Source organism: Lissotriton vulgaris, chromosome 8 (assembly GCF_964263255.1).
Source record: "Lissotriton vulgaris chromosome 8, aLisVul1.2, whole genome shotgun sequence".
In the NCBI taxonomy this organism is placed as follows: Eukaryota; Metazoa; Chordata; class Amphibia; order Caudata; family Salamandridae; genus Lissotriton; species Lissotriton vulgaris.
Genome location: NC_141696.1, coordinates 289,675,479 through 289,696,684, shown reverse-complemented (window position 1 = coordinate 289,696,684; position 21,206 = coordinate 289,675,479). Strand labels below are relative to the sequence as shown.

The 21,206-nt window shown below is 44.9% G+C and overlaps 1 long non-coding RNA gene across 1 annotated transcript; it reads left to right on the top strand.

Moving 5' to 3' along the window:
• The first annotated feature begins 314 nt into the window (after window positions 1-314).
• On the top strand, window positions 315-17,651 carry LOC147696980 (uncharacterized). Its single transcript, XR_015299278.1, has 4 exons — window positions 315-426; window positions 3,971-4,111; window positions 4,996-5,116; window positions 16,892-17,651. It is a non-coding gene; the product is annotated as an uncharacterized LOC147696980 (long non-coding RNA).
• Window positions 17,652-21,206: the final 3,555 nt, after the last annotated feature.

Genomic DNA, 21,206 nt, shown 5'->3' with positions numbered 1-21,206 from the left:
TGACCACCAGTGAGCAAAGGCCAGGCTGGTTAGAACCGGCCTGGCATGTAAGGGCTTAAAAGGCTGTGGAGCGCGGGAGTCTGCCTCTTTGACTCTGCGCGCCTCGGCCTGCCCCTTCAGCCTCCAGAGAGGCTGTAATTCTTTTTCTTTTTTCCTTCTCTGTTTCAGGCCCAGATATCGTTGGGGGCATCGACTTTGGAGCAATATTTTCTTTTTTGTTTCCCCTACAGATTGCAAGCTTGCGGTGGTGCCTTTCGGAGAAGAGGAGGCAGCGGCCACGCGGAGATCGGGGCCCGCTACACTCGAAGAGTATCGGGTGGCGAGAATATGCTTATCGCATTGCGGTGGTGCTCGGCAGTAAAGGAGGAGGCAGCGATGGGTTGCAAGTACAGATCGGGTTGCGAGTTGCGCTAACGCTTCTTTAAGGTACTGCAGGGGGTGGAGAAACCGGCACGATTACCGGGACCGTTACTGTAAAAGCAGGAGCATCGGGCGCATTTAACCCGCGATACTTGTTCTTGCCATAAGCAGTTTTTTAGGTTGTGCCTTTGCGCCTTTGTGCCTCACCTGCACAGGACTGCTTGCCCATGCTGCCGATTATGTAAAAGGGGCCCAGGCACAATCATTTCAGGCAGTTTGTCGTGTTTGGGAAACTGGCAGGGAAATTTTCTCATGCATGAATGTTAGGCAATTTTTAATTAAGGATTGGTAGTGAGCATGACGTGGTAACACAGCATCTTATTTAAATTTAACAAAGGCGATGTGCATGCAAAAGTTGACCTTGAACTACAAGTGGCAACAGGCCCATTGAGATATAATTGTGTACTACTGTGGGCTGATTGTTTGCATACACACTTTAGGGAGGTGGATAAATACTGCCCTAAGAGGCTAACAGGTGTGCAGACAGGTACAGTATAAAGGAATACTGATTCAGGTTAAGCTGATACCAGGGATATAACATTCTCCTTGTCATACTTACAGATTCCAGGCCAGGCAAACCATATTTAAAAGACTCTGCGCTGTGGCGCATCAGACTAAGCATGGGCGGAAAATCCGTTCTGCTCGCGGATTTGGCGGATTTTCGGTAAATTCGCAATCCGCGAGATTCGCGAATTTCCCGCAAAATCACGAGCGGAACGGATTGGGTCAAAAGTTCAAGCTGACTTTTGTAACTCTTTTAGAATGGCGCCGGCAAGCTGCCAGAGCCATTCTAAAATAGTTGAAAAAGTCAGCTTCAACAGGAAGCTCTAATAGATAAAGTAAAGCAGGGCCTGCTCAAATTCAGTTACACAATCATTAATCACCCCAAACTTGGGGTGATTAATGATTGTGTAACTTAATTTGACCTTTAACTGGAGCACCTGCTTTACTTTATCTATTAGTGCTTCCTGTTGAAGCTATTTCTAGCTATTTTAGAATGGCGCTGGCAGCTTGCCGGCGCCATTCTAAGTGGGGCTGAGGGAAGAAGGACACAAAAGTAGGACAGAGGGCAGAAGGGGACAAAAAATTAGTGGGGCAGAGGGCAGAAGGGCACAGAAACAAGTGGTACAGAGGGCAGATGGGCATAAAAAACGAGAGGGTGGCACTGATTAAGCAGGCAAAAAAAGAAACTGCGAAATTGCAAAGCGCCTCGCGAACATCCGCGAACACGCAAATCGCCTCGCGAACACCCTCAAACACGCAACAATAAAAAAATCCGCAAATTCGCAAATTTTGCGGATTGCCAATTCGCGAATTCGCAAAATTCGCCCATGCCTACATCAGACAGGGCATGAGAACATCACTCACTGAGGTCACAGGCAGGCCTGCATTTCACTGCTTCTGTTAGCCGCATGGACTAGAGATTACTCGCCCAACACCCAGGTTAGCTGGTGTGGCGTGGCTCCAGTTGCATGGTGCTTACGTCCAGTTTGTGTACCTCCAACAATGCTCAGGTAAGGACCTGGACAGGTTTCCAGGCCAGTAAAATTTTGTTTGGAGGCTCTCAGTGAGAGAAGACACTTAGGTTCAGATAACATTGTATTCACTGTGTTATTGTTTATCAGTTTATAAGTGACCCTGCAATTGTTGGGCTCAGGAGCTATGGCAAGTAAGCGTGGCACTAAGTGTTCCCGCATGGAGCACATGATTGAATCAATGATGCGGAAGATGGTGACTATGGATAGGAGATGGGGAAAGGTTGAAAAAATATGGCAGAGCCTTGCAGAACTCAGAGAAAGAGTTGAAGGGCAGAGTGAGGTGGTAGGGAGGCCTAAGCGAACCATAGTGCCCCCAAAGCCCAGGGGTGAATTTGATCCACTTACAAGGTGGGCTAGGCCCAGGAAAGGGAAGAACCAGGGCGGGGTCCATCAGGAGTTTCATTCACACTGGTCCCGGTGGTCCCCACACCTATCCCAGTGGTCCCAACAATTATTCCAGTGGTCCCCACACCGACTCTGTTGGCCCCCACACCTACCCCAGCGGTACCCACACCTATCCCAGTGGTGACTTCACCTAGCCCAGTGAGCCCTATACCTGTCCCAGTGGTCCCTACATCTGTCACAATGGTCCGGGTGGGGGTGGGCCCCCAGGACGAAGTCCCAAGTGGTACCCCAATAGACATCAATCAGGCCCCATAGGAATTAGTGGCACAGTTAGCGGCAGTTCTCCTTTGGTTAGGGAGGGGTGTTGGCAATTTCGGAAGGGGCTAAGGAGGTAGGGGGGGATCCGCTGGCTGAGGAAAAAAAGGAGGTGGAAAAGATTATTGCATCACTGGGGGGCCAGCAAGCGGGGGGGTAGGTACTCCATCTCTTCCGCAATCAACATAAGGGGTTCCTTTAGCAGGAAACAACAAGGAGGTGCCAGTGATCAGCCATGGGAAGGACAAGCTAACGGATCCAGCTAGAGTGGTTGCAATAGGTGAGGAAGTGACATTGCCATTACTGGGCGTGGGTAAGTAACGTACAGGAAGGGAACATTTGGCCAGGCATGTAACGTGGGAAGGGAAAGAATTGATATGGTCTGGTGCTTACGTTAATATGTTTTCTCTGCTCGTGGATGAAAGGGAAATTGAGTATTCAAGGAAACAGAGAGATTGGATGCTTCCTAATGAATGGTGCAGTGAACTGTTGGAATTCAGGGTTGCGGAGAATTTGAGTAACTGGATTAGGGCCTTTTCAGTGTTTATGGCAATAACAGCTGAGTGTTCACCTAACATACAAGCAGAGATGACCTGCTACCAGAGCAGGTTTACTAAGTCCCATGACAAATATGGGGGCATCAGGTGGAAGGAATATGACATGAATTTCAGGAAGGCTAGGGCAACTGACCGATCACTTTCCTGGACTGAGTCAACACGATCTCATGGTTGGATCAGTTTGGGCCAGGGCAGCCTGGCAACACAGTGCAAAACGTCAACAAAGGTCACCATTCCAAGCTTCCCAGCCCTTTCGACAACCCCAAACCATGGGCATGGCCCCTAGTCCAGGAAGTGGACAGCCAACATTGGTTTCCTGGAACTCTTTCCCATCTGGGTGGCATTGACTGTTTGGCCTCATCATCTGCGTAATCAATCTGTGATTTTCTGGTCAGATAACATGACGGTGGTAGAATGCATCAACCAACAGGCTGCATGGTGTAAAATGATCTTCCACCTGTTGAAGGAAATAGTATTGTTGTGTATGAAACTGAACAGCGGTTCTTTTCCTGTAATTTTCTGATGTAATATTTATTTTGAAATGTTCTTAAAGGTTTTTTATAAGGAATGTGAAACATCCTTAAGGTCTTTCGATAATGATTCTTTTAAATTTGTAAGTTTGTATATTTTTAGAGTGTTACCTTTTTATGACATTTTTATGATGTATGTGTCTTTTGTGATTGAAAAATTATCGAATAAAGATTGATTGATTGATTGAAACTGAACATACAGTTGAAGGCTAAACATGTCCCGGGGGTTTTGAATATTGCTGCTGATGCACTCTCTCACTTCAAGATGCAGGTTTTCAGGGAACACCTGCCCTCTGCAGAGGCAACACCAACACTCTTCCCGGAAGTACTCTGGCAGATTGGTGCCCCCTGCTACAGAACCTCGTGGCAACTAGCCTAGCTCCAAAGACCAGGAAAGCTTATGAAGGTGCGTTTTGGGCTTACTGCGCTTTTTTGGGGCAGGATTGGGTAAACAGCTGGCAGGAGACAGGGGCATTCCTGCGGTATTTAGATACTTTGAATAAGGAAGGGCGCTCTGCGGTGGCAGCCAGGTGACATTTAGCAGCAATCTCTTTCTTTGCACAGATTAAGGGCAGCAGGGATCCTACTACTAGTTTCGTTGTTAGAAAGGCACTGAAGGGGTGGCGACCCTCCAGGGGTCAGCACCAGACACAAGATGCCCAATTGAGATAGAACTGCTGACATCTTTACTAGCCGCTCTTAGTGGCATTTGCAGCTCAGCAGGGGAGGCGCTGCTATTCAGAGCTGCCTTTTCATTGGCCTTTTATGGTGCCTTCAGGATAGGGGAGTTGGTGGCGCAAAATAAACAGGATGTGCAAGGAGGGCTGCAGCTTAAACATGCAAAGATACAGGGGGACACTTTACTAATATCCATTAAAAAATCCAAAATGGACCAGGAAGCCCGTGGTGAAGGGATAGTACTTCACCGTGCACATGATAACCCTTGCTGCACCGTGACTCAGCTAGGAACATTCCTACAACAGAGGAATAGTGCAATGGGGGCGTGCTACTAATACATGCAGACGGGACCCCGCTCACGATGTTCCAGTTTAAAAGGGTCATGGGCATAGCAATAACCAGGACGGGGTTGGATCCAAAGTGCTTTGGAACACATTCATTCTGAATAGGGGCTGCCACAGAAGCTACAGCTAGAGGTTTGCACAGCAACAGTGTGAAAGGATTGGGAGGTGGTCCTCCAATTGTTACAAGCGGTATGAGCGGCTTCACATGCTGTGACTGTGGCATTTCTCAATTGTACTTATGCATGTTCCATCTCTGCTTTCATTTCAGTTTCTAAACCCTGTCACACAGGGGGGAAACTGGCGTTGGCTCACCAGCAGCAAGATACAACACAACGACGGGCACATCCACAGGACTCAAGAGCACATGTTGTTTGGGTCATTGGTCACTCGTATGTAAAACGTTTGAATGCAGTTTTCCTTTCAGTAAATTACAGACACAGAGTTGAGCAGGAAGATTTTAGGGTATCTTACAATGGAAAAGGGGGTCTCTGCCTTAGTCAGTTCAGGGGTTTCGTTACAGATCTTTTGAGTAAACAAGGGGCTCCACCCAAGATAGTTATCCTACACCTAGGTGGTAACGATATGGTAAATCTGGGTAGAAGAGGCATGATGGAGGAAATAATCTCAGAAGTAGGGTGGTTAGCTAAGACGTGCCAGGGCTGCACCATAGTATGGTCTCAGATGGTACCCAGATTTAAATGGAGGGAGAGATTCTGTAAAAGCGTTGAATCACTCAATAAGGAGGATCAACAATAAAATAGATTCATTGTTCAGGTCTCCTCAGCTACTGACGATCGAACACGGGTGTATCAGGGGGGAGCCGTGCTGCTTACAAGACGGGGTCCACCTGACTAGGGTAGGAAATGAAATCCTGTTAGAAAATATAATGGCTTGGCTAGTGAGTTTTATGGACAGGGCATGACCTTTCAGTGTAGGAGGGTCGGGGGGCCAGATAGTCGGTCAACTATGCTGGCCTGTGGCAGTAAGGTCATGATTGGTGAGCAGTAAATTTAAGGTCCTTAGAGGGCGGCGCCATTCTTGAATGGGGTCGCCCAAGGGGAGGGACAAGTGGTCTCTCCTAGAACTCCAGGGGCAGTACAGCCTGTTGGCTAGATGAGTGCGGGGGAGGGGGAAGCCACGCTTTCTCTAGGCTGGTTGGCCACCTTGCACGTGCAAAATGACACCAGTAAACGGCGCAGAGATGCAAGGGCCCCTTTAATAGAGTTAATAGAGCGTGCGGGGTAACCGGGGGGTGAGTACCCTCATGGTAAACGGGCCCTCTACGCATGCGCACTCCGTCAGGAGGGCGTGGTTAAAAGATAAGGATCTGACACCAGTTAGTGACCTTGCCGTAGGCCCAAATAGGATATGCAGAAAAGTAATTACTGTATGATTATGATTAATATGTTGGATTCAGATAAGAAATACCTTGTACTAGAATTGTGTTAAGGTTAGCCATCTAGTATCTGTATTTATCAATTGTTTTTTTTTTTTTAAACTTATTTTTATTATTTCCATACTTTGCACAGTTTACACATCATATATTTACACATTACATATAATCCATTTCATATTATTTGCCTATAAGTTAGAACATAGGATCGGCAATAACGACTCAATTTGTTATATGTATAACAAAAACAATAAGGCGAGAACAACAAAAAAAACCAAAAGAACACCAACAGCAAAGGGATAGCCCTTAACCTTACTGCGGCCCAATATTCTCTTTCCATCTAGTTATGGGTTCCCATATTTTTAATCCTCTCATTTTACCTCTAATCCCTTTCCTGGAATAAATAGGTTTTTCCAAATTATAGGCTGCCAATAAATTAGCCAACCAGGTTTGCATGATAGGCGGATTTTTATCTAACCAGGCTCTAGCTATAGTCAGTCTATAAACTGCAGCAGCCACGAAGATAAACTCTTTATGTACTATACCTCCATTCTGGTCCAACCCCAACAATAATATTGATGGTGTGAGGGTTATGCTTAACTTTAATGACCTAATTAGAAATCGTTCTATATTTTCAATCAGAGTATACAGTTGTGGACACGAGGCGAAAACATGGATTATATCTGCCTCCGGATGATTGCACCTTGGACAAGTGGTACCCGTAGTGCCTCCCCATTTAGCTATTCTTGCTGGTGTAAAATATAAAAAGTACAGCGTTTTATAGTGCTGTGACTGTAGCGGTGCCGAACATAAAACTGTACGTGCAAGCTCAAGTGACTCTTGAAATAATTCTTTCGGAATACTCAATTTAGATACCCATTTGTTACTAAATTTCTCCATATCATCAGCTTTTCCTTTCATCAGGCAAGCGTACAGGCTCCTAATTGTGCAGTCTGCAGAGATTTGGATTTTCTCTAAAATTTCATTACTCTGATATCCTGCAGGACCTCCTTGTTTATTACCCAAAAAGCTCCTAACCTGAAGGTATTTAAAGAAAGATCTCCTATCAATGTCGAATTTCGTCACAAGATCTGTAAATTGTAACATCGCTTCAATCCCTCTGAGGTCCCCAATCTGATCAATACCCCTTTCAGCCCATCCAGCCATTGTACTATCCGCAAAAATTGCTGCAGGCAATGATCTATTCTTATATAGTCTAACATATCTATTAAACCTACCAAGACCTGACCTCTTTAAAAAAACATTCCAGATTCTAACAGCAGCATTTAGTGTTTTAAACCTGGTCCTTTTATAATACCCATACTCCGTACAATTTAAAAAACAATTTTCTGCTTCTTCGCCCAAAACAGCCTTGTAAATTTCTGTCGACATACTTGTAACTTTTTGTGTCTTACCACCTCCCCCGATTAACCCCTGCATATACTGCAGGGCCGCAGCAACATAATACATCCTGAAATCAGGCACTCCCCATCCCCCTTTTTCTCTCGACAAAGCCATAAATCTATAAGCCCTTCTCGTCTTGCCTTGTGCCCATATAAATTTATTCAGAATAATCTCTAATGAGTTAAACCACTTATTCTCAAAAAACAGGGGGATAGCTCTAAAAAAATAAAGGAACTTGGGGAGAATTAACATTTTTATAACATTAGTAGTTCCTACCAGAGACAGATGTAAATTATTGAGCCTTTCTAGGTCATTTTTGACTTTTGCCAATAGGGGGGCGATATTATTTCCAACAACATAATCAAGGTCTGCCGAAATAGCCACCCCTAAATAAACTGCCGAGGTAACCACACGTGGATCATTACAGTTAGAATAACCATTTTCTATTATCTGGGTCTTTGCTTTATTAAGACTATACCCAGAGATTTGCCCGAATAACTCCGCTTCCCGTTCAACTTGACCAATCGACCTTTGAGGATCAGGAGTAAGTATTGCCACATCGTCTGCATAGGCGAGGGATTTAACAACGCACCCATTCAGCCTAACTGGCGTGATCAAAGGATTGCCTTCTAATCTGTGGAGCAGTGGTTCTAAATACAGGGCAAATAACAGTGGGGATGATGGGCACCCCTGTCTTGTCCCTCTTCCTATATTAACATTTGCTGAATATCCCCGATTGACTCTGATTCTGGCTATAGGATCATTATATAGCGCCTGTATAGCCCCAATAAATCCCTCGCCTATCCCAGACCACCTCAGAGTTTGCCATAAGTACTTCCAAGAGACCCTATCGAATGCCTTCTCGGCATCTAAGAAAAGTGCTGCCATAGGGTCTCCCAGACCACCCGCCGCATCGAACATAGTTAGCACCGTCCTGGTATGCTGTGTTGTCCCTTTACCAGGTATGAATCCATGTTGGGCAGGGCTTACCAGACTTTCAATAACCCCTGACAACCTTGTGGCTAATATTTTAGAGTAGATCTTGACGTCAGCATTCATCAATGTGATCGGCCTATAAGATCCTGTGCTTTTTGGGTCTTTCCCCTTTTTTAGGATTACAATGATATCTGCTCCTCCCCAAGATGGGGGAGCCCCTTCGCCTTTTTGTGCTGAAATCATAATATTAAACATATCATTAATCAATACATTTTTAAATACTTTATAAAACTCCACCGGAATCAAGTCCGGCCCTGCAGCTTTACCTGATGGTAGGCTATTCAGTGTGGTGTTAAACTCCTCTAGTTGTATTGCCATCTCAAGTTCTTCTCTTCTATCTTCAGACAATTTATAGGACTCCACTCCCCCTAAGTACCTCTCTATATCAGTAACACTCTCTTCCTTCTCTGGGGTATAGAGGGTAGTGTAATACTCCCTAAAAACCTCTCTCACTTGTTCTATCTCGCTTACCATGTTACCCTGGCTATCCTTAATTTCTTTAATATCCGAAGTAGCCATTCTCTGTCTCGTACGGACCGCCAAAATATGTCCTACCCTCTCGCTTAATTCGTATGCGCTCTCCTTTTTGGACAGATAATTATTTGCCTCCTTCTCTACTATGCCTTCTACCGCTTCTGCTTTCACAGCTATAATTCTGAACAGATGTGATTCCACTGGGACATTCTGTGTTAAGGCTAAAGCAAGCTCTTCTTCCTCCTTTATCAGTCTCAATCTTACCTCCTCCAGTCTCGCCCTCTCCTTCTTTTGTTTTGCCAGGACAAAACTAACTGTCTCCCCCCTTACTCCCGCTTTGAAAGCGTCCCAGACGATTCCTAAACTGGCAGATCCTCTATTAATTTCCCAATAGAATTTTATCCATTTTTCCATATGAGCTCTGTATGCGTCGTCTGTTAATAGTGATCTTTCAAACGTCCATTGTGACCTGATATTCTGACCCTGTCCTAATTTGAAAGTTAAAATCAACGGACTGTGATCTGATACTATCCGAGGTTGTTTCTCAATTTGGACATCCTGTAGTATTATACGAGAAATTAAAAAATAATCCAACCTAACCAGAGTCCTATGCGGGGCCGAGAAGAATGTGCTACCATCTACCTGTTGTGGTAATTTACCCCAAGGATCTACCAGGGAGTTATGTGTGACCAGATCTACTAAAGCTTTAAATACTTTCTTCTTCCTACCACCATAATGTCCACCCATCTGCAAACAAGAGCCATCTGGAACATGTATATTTAAATCTCCGCAACAAACTATTGGCTCAGGCCATTGAGCTAATTCAATATCCAAGTATTGTAAAACGTCAGGATCATCCTCAGTAGAACCATAGACTGACGCCAGTGTAAAGGTCTTTCCTTTAAAGCAGATTTCAAGGATAACCCACCTTCCCCACTGATCTTCTTTCTTTCTTTTAACCGTTATTTCCCTAGCCTTACCCAAAACTGCTACTCCTCTTGTTTTTGTCCCTTGTTTAGTGTTAGCCAATAATCTAAAGCCAAGTTGTTCCAATAGGTAGCCTCTTGTACCTTCAATATGTGTCTCTTGCAAACACACCAAGTCCAATCTCAGAGATTTCAGCAACGCTGCCACCCTCAACCTCTTGTTAGCACAGTTGAGACCACAAATATTAATTGAGGCGATTCTACACGTCATCGTATTGCCACAGTTTCCTTATATGAAGAACTGATCTTTTTGTATACTGCATACTCTGGAATTTGTAGGATGTGTAGCTGTGCTGAGTCAAATATTGTGTATCATGCACTTGTACTTTTCCCCCCCCCCTCTCTCCCCCCTCCACAGTTCCCACTCCTCCCACCCTGGTCCCCCCCCCCTCTACGGGCAAATAGGCCAAAAGACCTATGTGTGGCCGCTTTTGAATTGCGTCAGTCGCTTCCCCTCTCAGCCTAATCTCATCACTAGCTGAGTTCCTGGCACCACTTATCCTTAAAAAAAAACTATACTTATAATGAAGACCCGTCTCTTATATCCTTACCATCGACTCAAGCCCCCTTCCTATTCTTCAGCTCTTCAATGAACTGCTGTGCTTTAATTTCGGAGATGAACACCCTTGTTTTCCCTTTTGTTACGACTTTCAGTTTAGCCGGAAAAAGAAGGTATGCCTCTGACCCTAATGCCTGGAATGGAGCAATCAGCTGTCTGAGCCTCCACCTTCTCTCCACTGTCACGTGGCAAAAATCGGGCCTAGCAAAAAATGTGATACCCTCAGAGACCCTTTTGCTATCTGGTCTAGCTTTGGCAATAATCTCTTCCCTCAGCAAAAAGTTCCCTACATTTACCAAGATAGCTCTGGGATAAGAGCCCTGCCCATCTTTCCTGGCCCCCTGTTTCAGTGTAAAGGGATATCTATGCGCTCGCTGTATCTCTTTATCCCACTGCCAATCTGACTCTGGGAAAGCCCCTTTTAACAAGTTCACCACAAAACGCCTTGTGTCCTGCCCCTCAATCCCTTCTGCCACACCCAAAAGTCTAATGTTATTTCTTCTTTGGCGATTTTCAAAATCTTCCAACTTCCATTGGAAATCCTCCGAAAGTTTTTCTTGATCTGATTTAAAAGTTTTGAAATCACCCATCTCATCTTCTAGCTTTCCTGTTCGCTCTTCAGCCTCTGTTACTCTTTCAGCTAGTTCATCGTACAGTTTATTCATTTTCCTCATTGTAATTTGAATTTTTTTAGCGTCCTGTCTTGCTCTACGGCTTTCTGCTCTAGCCTCCGCTTGCATCTGCTTCAGAGTATTAAACAGTAGTTCAACTGGGAGCTGATGCGCTGTATCTGAGCCTGCTGGGGGGGGCCTGGGTTGTTATCGTCCCCGTCCTGATATGCCTGAGATGTCGCTGAATAATCCCATAGTAACTTCTTCTGGGCCACCTCAAACCCCCCTGCTAGCTGTCTAGATAGCCTCAAAGACTTCCTTCTAAGGGTGGCATCTTTATCAATGCTTGAGTCTGAGTCTGATTGTTCACCCTCCTCTGAGCTTCCAGTGCTTGTTTGTTCAGGGTCTGACTCCTCATTTACTGAAAAGAAGCAATCTCCCTCTGCAGAGCCACCATCGGCCTTACCTGCCCCTTCACCAGCTCCATTTTTACTCATCAGGCTGAGGGAGCTCCCCCATGTTTTCAGGGACCCCGAACTCGCTAATTTCAAATCATTTTCCACCATCAGCAGGGCTCCTAACATATGTGCGTTACCAAATTCGCCCACAGGCTGGCCTTGACTTTCCTGACTTTTTTCCATAGCTCCTCCAGCTTCAGTCATGACAATGTCAATGTTACCTTCAGGCTGCGCCTCTCCTTCGTTCTCTGATTGCTGCAGCTTCTCTTGACGTGATTGCACCACTGCCTCTGCCTCTGCCTCTGCTGTGTCGGTAGTGGCAGCTTCTTCTCCAAACTCTGGCTCTGACTTGCTGCCGAGTCCGAGATCCGAGCGTTGCCTAGCAACCCCACCTTTGGCGTCGTCAGCGTCCTCGAGGACGCTCTCCTGAGCGTCCGGTTTTCCGCTGCTTTCTCCGGGACCAGTGAAGCCGCCGATCCCGCTGCTGCCACCACCACTCCCCCGTCTACCTTTTGGTCCTTGCATCCCGTCCATGCGCTGGTGGTTTCTCGGGGAGAAAGCTTCAGTCACGGTAGGCTGCCGCAACAATGTATCTCTGCCTTTAACTTTGTCTTGCTGTCTGCCGGGTTTATTAACATTAGTTGTGCGCAAAGTATGTTCATCTGAGCTGCTGCATTTCTGCTCTGGTTTCTTTTTTCCTCCGACCACGACCCCTGTTTTAGGGATAGCACCCGGATTGGCGCCTGGATTGCGCAAGGCTTTGCTCCCTGTTGAATCACTCGGCCCACTCGGCATTTTCTTGTCTTTCTTGTCTTTTTCTTTCTGTATTTCCTGCCTTTCACCTTTCGTCGTTTTGGTAGGCATTGTAGACATCGCAGTCTCTCGCACTTGTGCTTCAGTCTGCTGTAAAAGGGTCTTCCTTTTAATCCTTAGTGCAATCGTACTCATCAGGCTTTTGGCACCTCTCTTCAGCCAGTCGAAAGCTCGATAGCAGTGGTGAACTTGCTTAATAATTAACCCTGAGTACCTTAACTTTAAAGACTCAGTCTTGTCGTGTACCAGCCATATCAGTGCCATTCAAAGACATCTAGAAGACCATGGATTTCAGTTTCTGTGCATCCTACTGCTTTCTCCTCAGGCTGGAGAGGGGAAAAAGTGCGACTGCTCACAGCAATCCAGCGTCGGCCATCTTGCCTGTATTTATCAATTGTAATCAATCTCATGCAAAGTTTTTCTGTGTAATCATGTAAATATTGTTTATTTCAAATTTTTTTATTTGTATGTTAATAAATACCACTCCCGCTTCCAAAGAAATCCCTCTCATGTCACGTTAATAAAGTTTAAAAAAGGAAGGGTGGGGTTTTCAGGCAGTCCCAGGCCATATTAACAGGCCAATGATTGAAAAGGGCAGGCTGAAAGCTCCATGTAAGTATATTATACATATAATTTTAATAACATTAGAAGATCATGGCTAATGCAGACATAAAAACATACTAAGGAGACATCGGGGAGGGTGTGGTTGTACAGAGTCCCCAACTATACCCAGAATGAAAACTTAATTCTCCTTTACCAGAGGCAAAGAGTTGTCAATTTGCACCCCAGCACTGCAGCTACTTGCATTTGCAAACACTTATGCGTGCAGCCTGGCAAAAAGATAGTTGTAAACTTCCATCCCACTGTCATCACCCATTTTATTTGCGAAAATGGTCCAAGATGGATTATGTTGTTCTCTCTTATTTGAGGAACAGAGAACTTGGCACCGTTACCCCATCTGTTTGCTGAAGGACCTGAAAATATGAAACCCTTTTTCTGCTTTAAAACTAGATAAAGAACATCAGCAGGAACAACACATGCACTAACAACAAGGTTAAACTTTAAAATTGAACCCAGCACATTTTGTTCACTCACCTAAAGCAGTTTAAAATGAAATTTATTTTCTCAGTATTGATTTTAGAAACAAGCCACCGCCTGCTCATGCCACTTGGGCTGGTAGAGGACAGCACGTGCGGTGGAGGGAGGAAAGGTACACCGGCGATACAAGGGGCTTGCAAATAAGCCCCTCTGTTCAAAGATATTGTCATTTTAGTCATGTTTGAGCTAAAAAGTGCATGTGATGTACAAAGAGGAAAATTATTGTTAGTGCATGACATCATTTTTTTCTTTTGAAGTCCCTTCCGGTGAAGTTCTTGTGAACTGCATATGAATTTGTCTCCCACTATTTCGCTTAAGACTTGTGCCCTAACACAAACTATACGTGCCCTCTCTTGGCATAATTATTTATTTAAATTTTCCTCATCATCGTCAGTCGTGATACCCCCTTCACGGCTGCCCGCCCCGCCGTTCTTACCAGGACCTGCCGCGGCTTTCTCTTGGCCATTGTAGAATCTCAAACACGTACAAATGGCCCTGTCTTTTTCTGAGAATGAAGTTGAGGGCAACGTAGTATGTTGAACTTAGCAGATAGAAACCTGTTTGTAGGTGATGGTATTCTGATCTTGCACAATGCCATCACTCACAGTCAGGTAAGTGTTATAATGTGAGCTTTATAGTTTTCCTCCTACAGAAGAGAAAGTCACTATGTCATCGGGTGAACCATGTGCCCCATGTTGTACGCTGGGGTGGGTATAAGAAAAGTGTAAATTACGCTACAGCAGACCAGTGGACAAAGAGGGCTAACTGAAAATTCACATAAGTATGTATGCAATATATATTTATTGAAATACAAACAAAAGGTCTTGTTTAACGCCTAACCTCAGTATTATGTTTTTGGCCGTCGTTTCCCTATGCTACACTAACCTTCATTCATTATCAACCTCTGTGCATTATCACAAACTTCGACAATGATTGGAAAAAGATGTGTGTGGATAAGGAAAGAAGGAAGTTTCTTTGTCCAGGTATTTTGCTTTTTAAATGGACTCAGAAAACAGACAGGAAAGGGAAATATTTTTTATCTGAACCTAGGCAAATTTGTAGAGCCATAGCCCCTCGTGAAGCCTCCCCTCAAGGGCGTGAATCATATTTTTTATCAATAAAAAATGTATTAAATAAAAAAAAAAAAATGATTTTCTACACAATAAGGGCAAAGTCACTTTTTCTGACACCCCGGTGGCACACAGTACAGGCCCATATCTCCAAGGCCACACAAGCCACCCTGTATGGCTGTTCCTGGCCGTCTTGATAAAGTGTAAAACCATGCAGCATAAGTCGCTGCGTTGCCTTACAATGAGGAGAAATGTTTCCACTTCTCCCTGTTTTTTCCTTTTTCCAAGAGTGCTACAATCTGCAGTAAAAATAGAATGAGGAAAATGCCAGTCATGAGTGCTACAGAATGCATCACAAACAAAAAAGCAAAAACAAGGAGAAATAAAAATATTTACCAATGCTTTTGCATGGCGTTAGTTTTGGCACTGTCTCAGCTTTACAGAGCCTTGTAAAACTGTGGCAGCGTCAAAAAGCAATGCGTGATTCGGTGGAATGTCCACAGCAACACCCATTTCATGCTCCTTTCACGCACAAAACTGCGTGAACCTGTACTATATTTGCAAAGCAGTGTTAAGCCACAAAAGGTGACTTGACACCACTTTGCAAACATGGTGCAGGGCATTGCACCACGGAAACGTCGGAAAAAGTGACGCTTCGGTGGAGCAATCCCCTTGTAAATATGCACCATAGATTCTGATGCACACATTCGCCCTTCCATATGTATAAAATGAATGCATAATTGTTGTGCAGGAATGTGCCCCTTCCTGCACAAAAACAATTATGCTAATAATACAGACACCCTTACATCATCGTGCAAGGGTGCCTGTGTTGCCACATGGCTGCAATTTTTGTACCAGCGCTGGCTGAAAGGACAAGAATGCACCGTATCTTGAAAATACGGTGCATCTCTTTCCTTTTGAATTGGCATAGGGCAGCGCCCCAAAATGGCATGTGGTGCTGTCCTATGCCTATTGATTGTAAATATGCCACTTCATTTAGTTCACTAAAAACTGTAGCGTCAATGTTTCAGGAATTGGGAATCAATGTTGATGAACTATCTCTTTCGAAACAGTTTTAAACAACAGTATCGGTTTAGTTGAGTCACAAAGTAGAAATACTCTGGTTGGGCATCAATGTATACAAAAGACCTTTACCTAAGTAAATTCAGAATTGCTTTGAAGAAACGAAATTCCAATACAGATACCTAAAAACGGTACTGACATTGGTGCAGCGCAAAGATTGCCTACCCTTTACATGTCACAAATGGTGCAGACACATGAGAAAATACAAGGTATGAAAGTGCACTTATCACTTGATTCGTGTATGGTTTAACAAATTATTGTAAGTGTTGCACTTGACATATATTAAAGAGTGTTGCAACTGGCCCTTCTTGCAGGGTCATCCCCAAACTTTTTGCTTCTACCTCCCTTATTTATCCTGACCCGTGGCTGTTGGCAATAGGACTCTGCGCACTTTACCACTGATGATCAGTGCTAAAGTGCATATGCTCTCTGTGTAAATTGTTATTATGATTGGATATACATGATTGGCATATTTGTATCACCACGAAGTCCCTAGTAAAGTGCACTGGGTGTGCCAGGGCTGGTGATGACAAATGCTACTAGTGGGCCTGCAGCACTGATTGTGCCACCCACATGAGTAGTCTCGGGCCTGCCACTGCAGTGCCTGTGTGCAGTCTAGGAACTGCCGTGTCCTCCAGGTCAGTGTCCCCACTGACCAGGCCTAACCCTTCCCTTTTTGTGCACATTAGTCACCCCTATGGCAGGCCCAAGGTACCCCCCTGGGCAGGGTGCCGTGTATATAAAAGGTAGAGCATGTACTAGTGCAGGTGACATGCTCTGGTAGTGAATTACAGCCATTTTCGTTTTTCACTATTGTAAGGCTATCTTGCTCCATAGATTAACATGGGGGATGCTGGCTACAGTGGCTTCCAGCATTTCTTCCCATAGGAACAAGATGGCACATAAGTATCTAGTATCCCAGAACTCAGAATTTAATAACACATTTTTTAGGAAAGGTTGTTTTTAAATCCTGTGTTTGAGAACAGCACTTTTAGAAAGTTGCTGTTCTCTTGTCTGACCCTTCTGTGTGCCTTGGCCTGTTTGTGTATTGACTGTCAGGTTTGAGAGTGACAGGGACTGGGGATTCTCCAGGAGGCTGGCTGAGTGTAACGGGGCTCCCGTGACTGTAAGCCCCGTGTCTAAGTCGGGATCCGAACTACGGACCCAGGTGCCAAGAGACCGAGAAGCTGTTGTCTTTAACCCCTCTTCTATCCCACAGCAGTCCGACTATCACAGCTCAGGGGAGGACTTTGCCGTGCTGCAGGAGGAGGAGAGCGACTGGCCCTTTAACTGCCCGGGAGATACGGAGTGGGCGGAGTCACGAACTGACCGGAGGCAGTCAAAAGAGGACATCCGGAACACCCAGGTGTGCTTGTACACCCGGAGTGACGAGGAGGAGAGGAAACGCCGAGTGAACCTGGAGAACGAGAAGGAGGAAGCATCGGGACGGGATCGAGGAGCCTTGCCAGATTGGGAGACGCCCGGAGGCCAACGACCCCACGAGTCGCCCAGCCACTCACCCGGGGGAGGTGCGTGGCTCGTACAGGTGCGTAACCGGCTCAGGGGCTGGGTGGGACGTAAGGGAGGTACGGCTGTACCTACGCCTGCACTGGGTCCCGGTTTTCCCCCATCTTAAGCACCGAGCCCTTCCCCTACACGCCCTTCACTGTGATTTGGGTAACTGGTTCACGCGTGGTTGGAATCCCTCACTCCCTTTCCCCTACCGCCGGTAGACTACCGGACAGTACTCTCACGAGTTCCCTTTCTGTTTGTTTCTTCCTGCTACCATCGAGGGGACACGCTTCAAGATGGAGCCAGAAGACGCCCTTGCCCGACGGAGCCTGACGGGCCATCGGAGGACGACAGAACCAGAGCCACGAAGAAGGAGAAGATCCAGAAGCCGGTCTCCCCGGAGAACGCCCGTAGTGAGAAGGACTTGTTCTGATCACCTATTGCTATCAATAAAACCCCTTGTAACGAAGACCCGCCTCTTGCCCTTCACTGCGAGCGCCGAAAGCCTCGAAAAGCTCACACTGAGTCAACCCTAGGCTGAATGACTGCATTTGCAACCTGAGTGGTCGGAGGAGTTAGCACCTGGGCCTGAATAGGGCTGTGTCTGCCTGCCACAATGCTGGCTCCACCTCCTGCTGGGCGGCTGACGACCCTACCCCTCACTCTGAAAGGAAAGGAGAAGCCAGGAAAACAAAGTACCCAAGAAACACCCAGAACTGGTTCAGACCAGGCTCAGGGCCCACATGCACAAAGAGAACAAAGGGGCATATTATCAAGCCTGTGCGCTAAAATTATCGCCGCTTTATCGGCCGAAAAATCAAGCCCATTATCGCCGATAAAGCGGCGATAATGGGCTTGATAATATGCTCTATGGAATTCCAATCGAAGCACATGTTTGTAGCTCCTTGTTGTGTGTATATATATAAGAGTGCCTTCACAGTAGGATTCAAGAACATACTTACACCCAATCTTTTACCTAAGTAAGTGTGATTAATAGAGAATCATCTTCATGCAGTAGAAAATGCATTTACCATATAGATTAAATGTGACTTTCTAAATGTGTGTGCTACTTCACGTGAATAACATGTAACACCCTGACTCTTCGGGCTGCTCATATTGTTGGAATGCAGGCTTCCCAGGGCATGAAGGAACAGGGAATACTTCCAGTGTGTACACATACACACACTATCAAGGTATTCTTCACAGGGAAAAAAGGCGCACTTAAAATGGCTTCTGTCCTCTCCTACCATACACATCAGGCCCCTCCCACAGCCCACATTGTTCAAATGCAGGGTTCCCAGAGCTTGGGTGGCACGTTGAAGGCTTCTGGTGTTATCTCCTCACCTACCACACAGACAGCCAGGCCCTACCCACATCGCACATTCACCAGTGCTCACGTTACCAAAGCAGGCATCCACATACGTATGCCTTACTGGTGCCTAGAGATTCCCTGAGACAGGTCACCAGCGCATTCAATTATTGCTGGCATTGTTTTTAACCCCATGTTGATACTGGCGCCATTGTGGAGGATCACAGAGGAGGTCACTGGGACACAGGAGTATACTCCCATTTTCATATTTTGTACCTTAATCTAGGCTTGTAGCTTTACTATCTTCCTTCTCGCCCATCCCCAAAGAACACCCGGTATCCACGCCAGCTGCCATTTTGTATTCTTTCCTGGTTCTTTCTGTGAGTGGTGTATGCGACCTCCCCCCTTCTATTTGCTGTGCTGGTGTCCATCTCTTGTTTCTTTTGCCGTGGCTTGTTTATTTATTCTTCCCCTCACCGCCCCTCCTCTCAATTGTGCTTAACTTCTTTCTGCTCGTTTTATTAGCAAACACGGCTTTATGAATATGCTCAGTCATTGTGACAAAGTAAACAAGCATTTGCAATGCAGTAGGTCTCGCATTTAAGCAAGGTTAAGTTATTGGCATTGTAAATGATAAAGCCTTCGATTTATGTTTTAAAAAGGCCTTATCATTTACAATTCCAATAGCTCAAACTTGCGTAATTGCGAGACCTATTGCATTACAAATGCATGTTTTTTGTGGGTAGAAGGAGTGTTACACTTCAAAATGAGTAGACAGAGTGACAGTGCCGCCCAAAGACTGCAAATTGCAAATAAAGACACCAGCAACACCTGGATGTGCCTACAGCAACTTGAGTGTAACCTGAGTCACTGAATTACCTTAAGACACCCTCTGCAGCACATACATCCGTATCACCCCCAGAGCACCAACTGTGAAGCTTGGGAACAAGTTTCGAGTCATGGCAGGAAGCTCAACATCACGTAATTCTGGGCAAACCACTTAATTGAACTGATGGTCATGTAAAGTGCTCTAATACCTTGACAAAAAAAAGAACGAACAGCAGAAGGGGTTTGGGAAACACACTTGTTCATGAAATGCGTGCAGTCATGTGGAGATTAGGAAAGGGCAGAGGACAAACAAAACAAGCACAGGGCAAGCACTATGAGGCAAAAGTCTTAAAAGAGTTCCACAAAGCGGACGTAAATAGTACTTCGGCCATGGAAGTTTGATAAGAGAAATACACAGAGGAACAACAGGAAATAGTATGCTACAACCAATAGAAATGGAGGAACGGAGCTCGAGTAAATGTTTCCCAACTGTCCTTTGTTGCACACAACTGAATATTACATTCTTAGATATGCTGTCCATTAGTTATTTTGCTTCTAAGAGTAACATATTTTTTTAAAGAGCAATCGTGCAGACAGTTACTCGATTCTCTGATTTAACATGTTATGTTGAATTATAGGTTGCATATTTGAACATTCCCTTTATTCAGTTTCCTCACTCACAAAGACTGTTCTTATCTTCTAAAGGGTTCTGAATGTTAGTCGTTTCTTAAGTCTGACAAAGAATAAGGATGCTTTGAATTCACGATGCATAGTAAGAAATTCAGCTTTCCTGACTGTCTTGCATTTACAAAAGAAAGATAAGACAGAAAGAGAGCGAGAAATAGCACTTTACCACTGCATAGCGGAAGTTTCCTCATGTGCGGATATTGTTTGGCAAATGGTATCTTTTGAAGGCCATGCTAAATTAAATAGCTGCTCTCTTCAAAGCATTTCAAAACTCTCTCAAAATGTAAATTAGGTGGATGAATTTGCCTATATGTCCAACAATTTGATGGGATTCAGGGAGCGGGTCATCGTGCTCAAAAATTGTGCATTTTCTTTGCATTCCGATTTAGTATTTAGGTAAAGTTTATAAAGTTCAACTGCCATTTGAGTGAGTTGATGAGGTTACTGTGTCTGCACTTATTTTTTAGCATCTGCCGGTCATAAAGATGGCTTCCATGCTGCACCTATGTTTTAGAGGTGACATCCTAAAGTACTGAAGAAGATAATATAACTTTAGAACTCTAGAAGAAATGAAGAACAGAATGACCGACCAAGGTCTAGCACAACCAGAACACATGTACCATAGATGATTCTAAGTTTGGTGCATAACACTTCCCGCACCCGTCGTCCTAAGGTGCAATTCAGGTCAAAATGTTCATTAAGAAGAGGAAGGTGCACTCATTGAAATCAAATGCGAGCTCACTATGGGCCATATGTATAAAGGTACCGATTTGCGATTCTGAAATAGCGATTTTTAAGAAATCGCTAATTCAGAATCGCAAATTGGTATGTATGTACAAATTCGCTTTTTTTTTTGCCGATTCTTAGTATTCCTTAATTGCGATTAGCAAATTGCGAATCGCAATTAAGGAATATTTTCCCATTCATTTATATGGGCCAGGAGGCCCTTAGGAATGAATGAATACAGATAATTTTGCTAATTCGAATTTCGGCCTTTGTGGATGCGAATTTGCTTCATACATATGGCCCTTAGTTCAAGAGTAATTATTTTCTTTATTTTGGTAATATTTACCAAGAGCGACACACAATCAACACGTTTCGTTCCCCGTAGGAACTTTGTCAGGTCTCCGAATATATATATGCCGATTCGGCGTTGAAACTTGATCCAAGTCAATTCAGACAAATGAAAAAAACACTG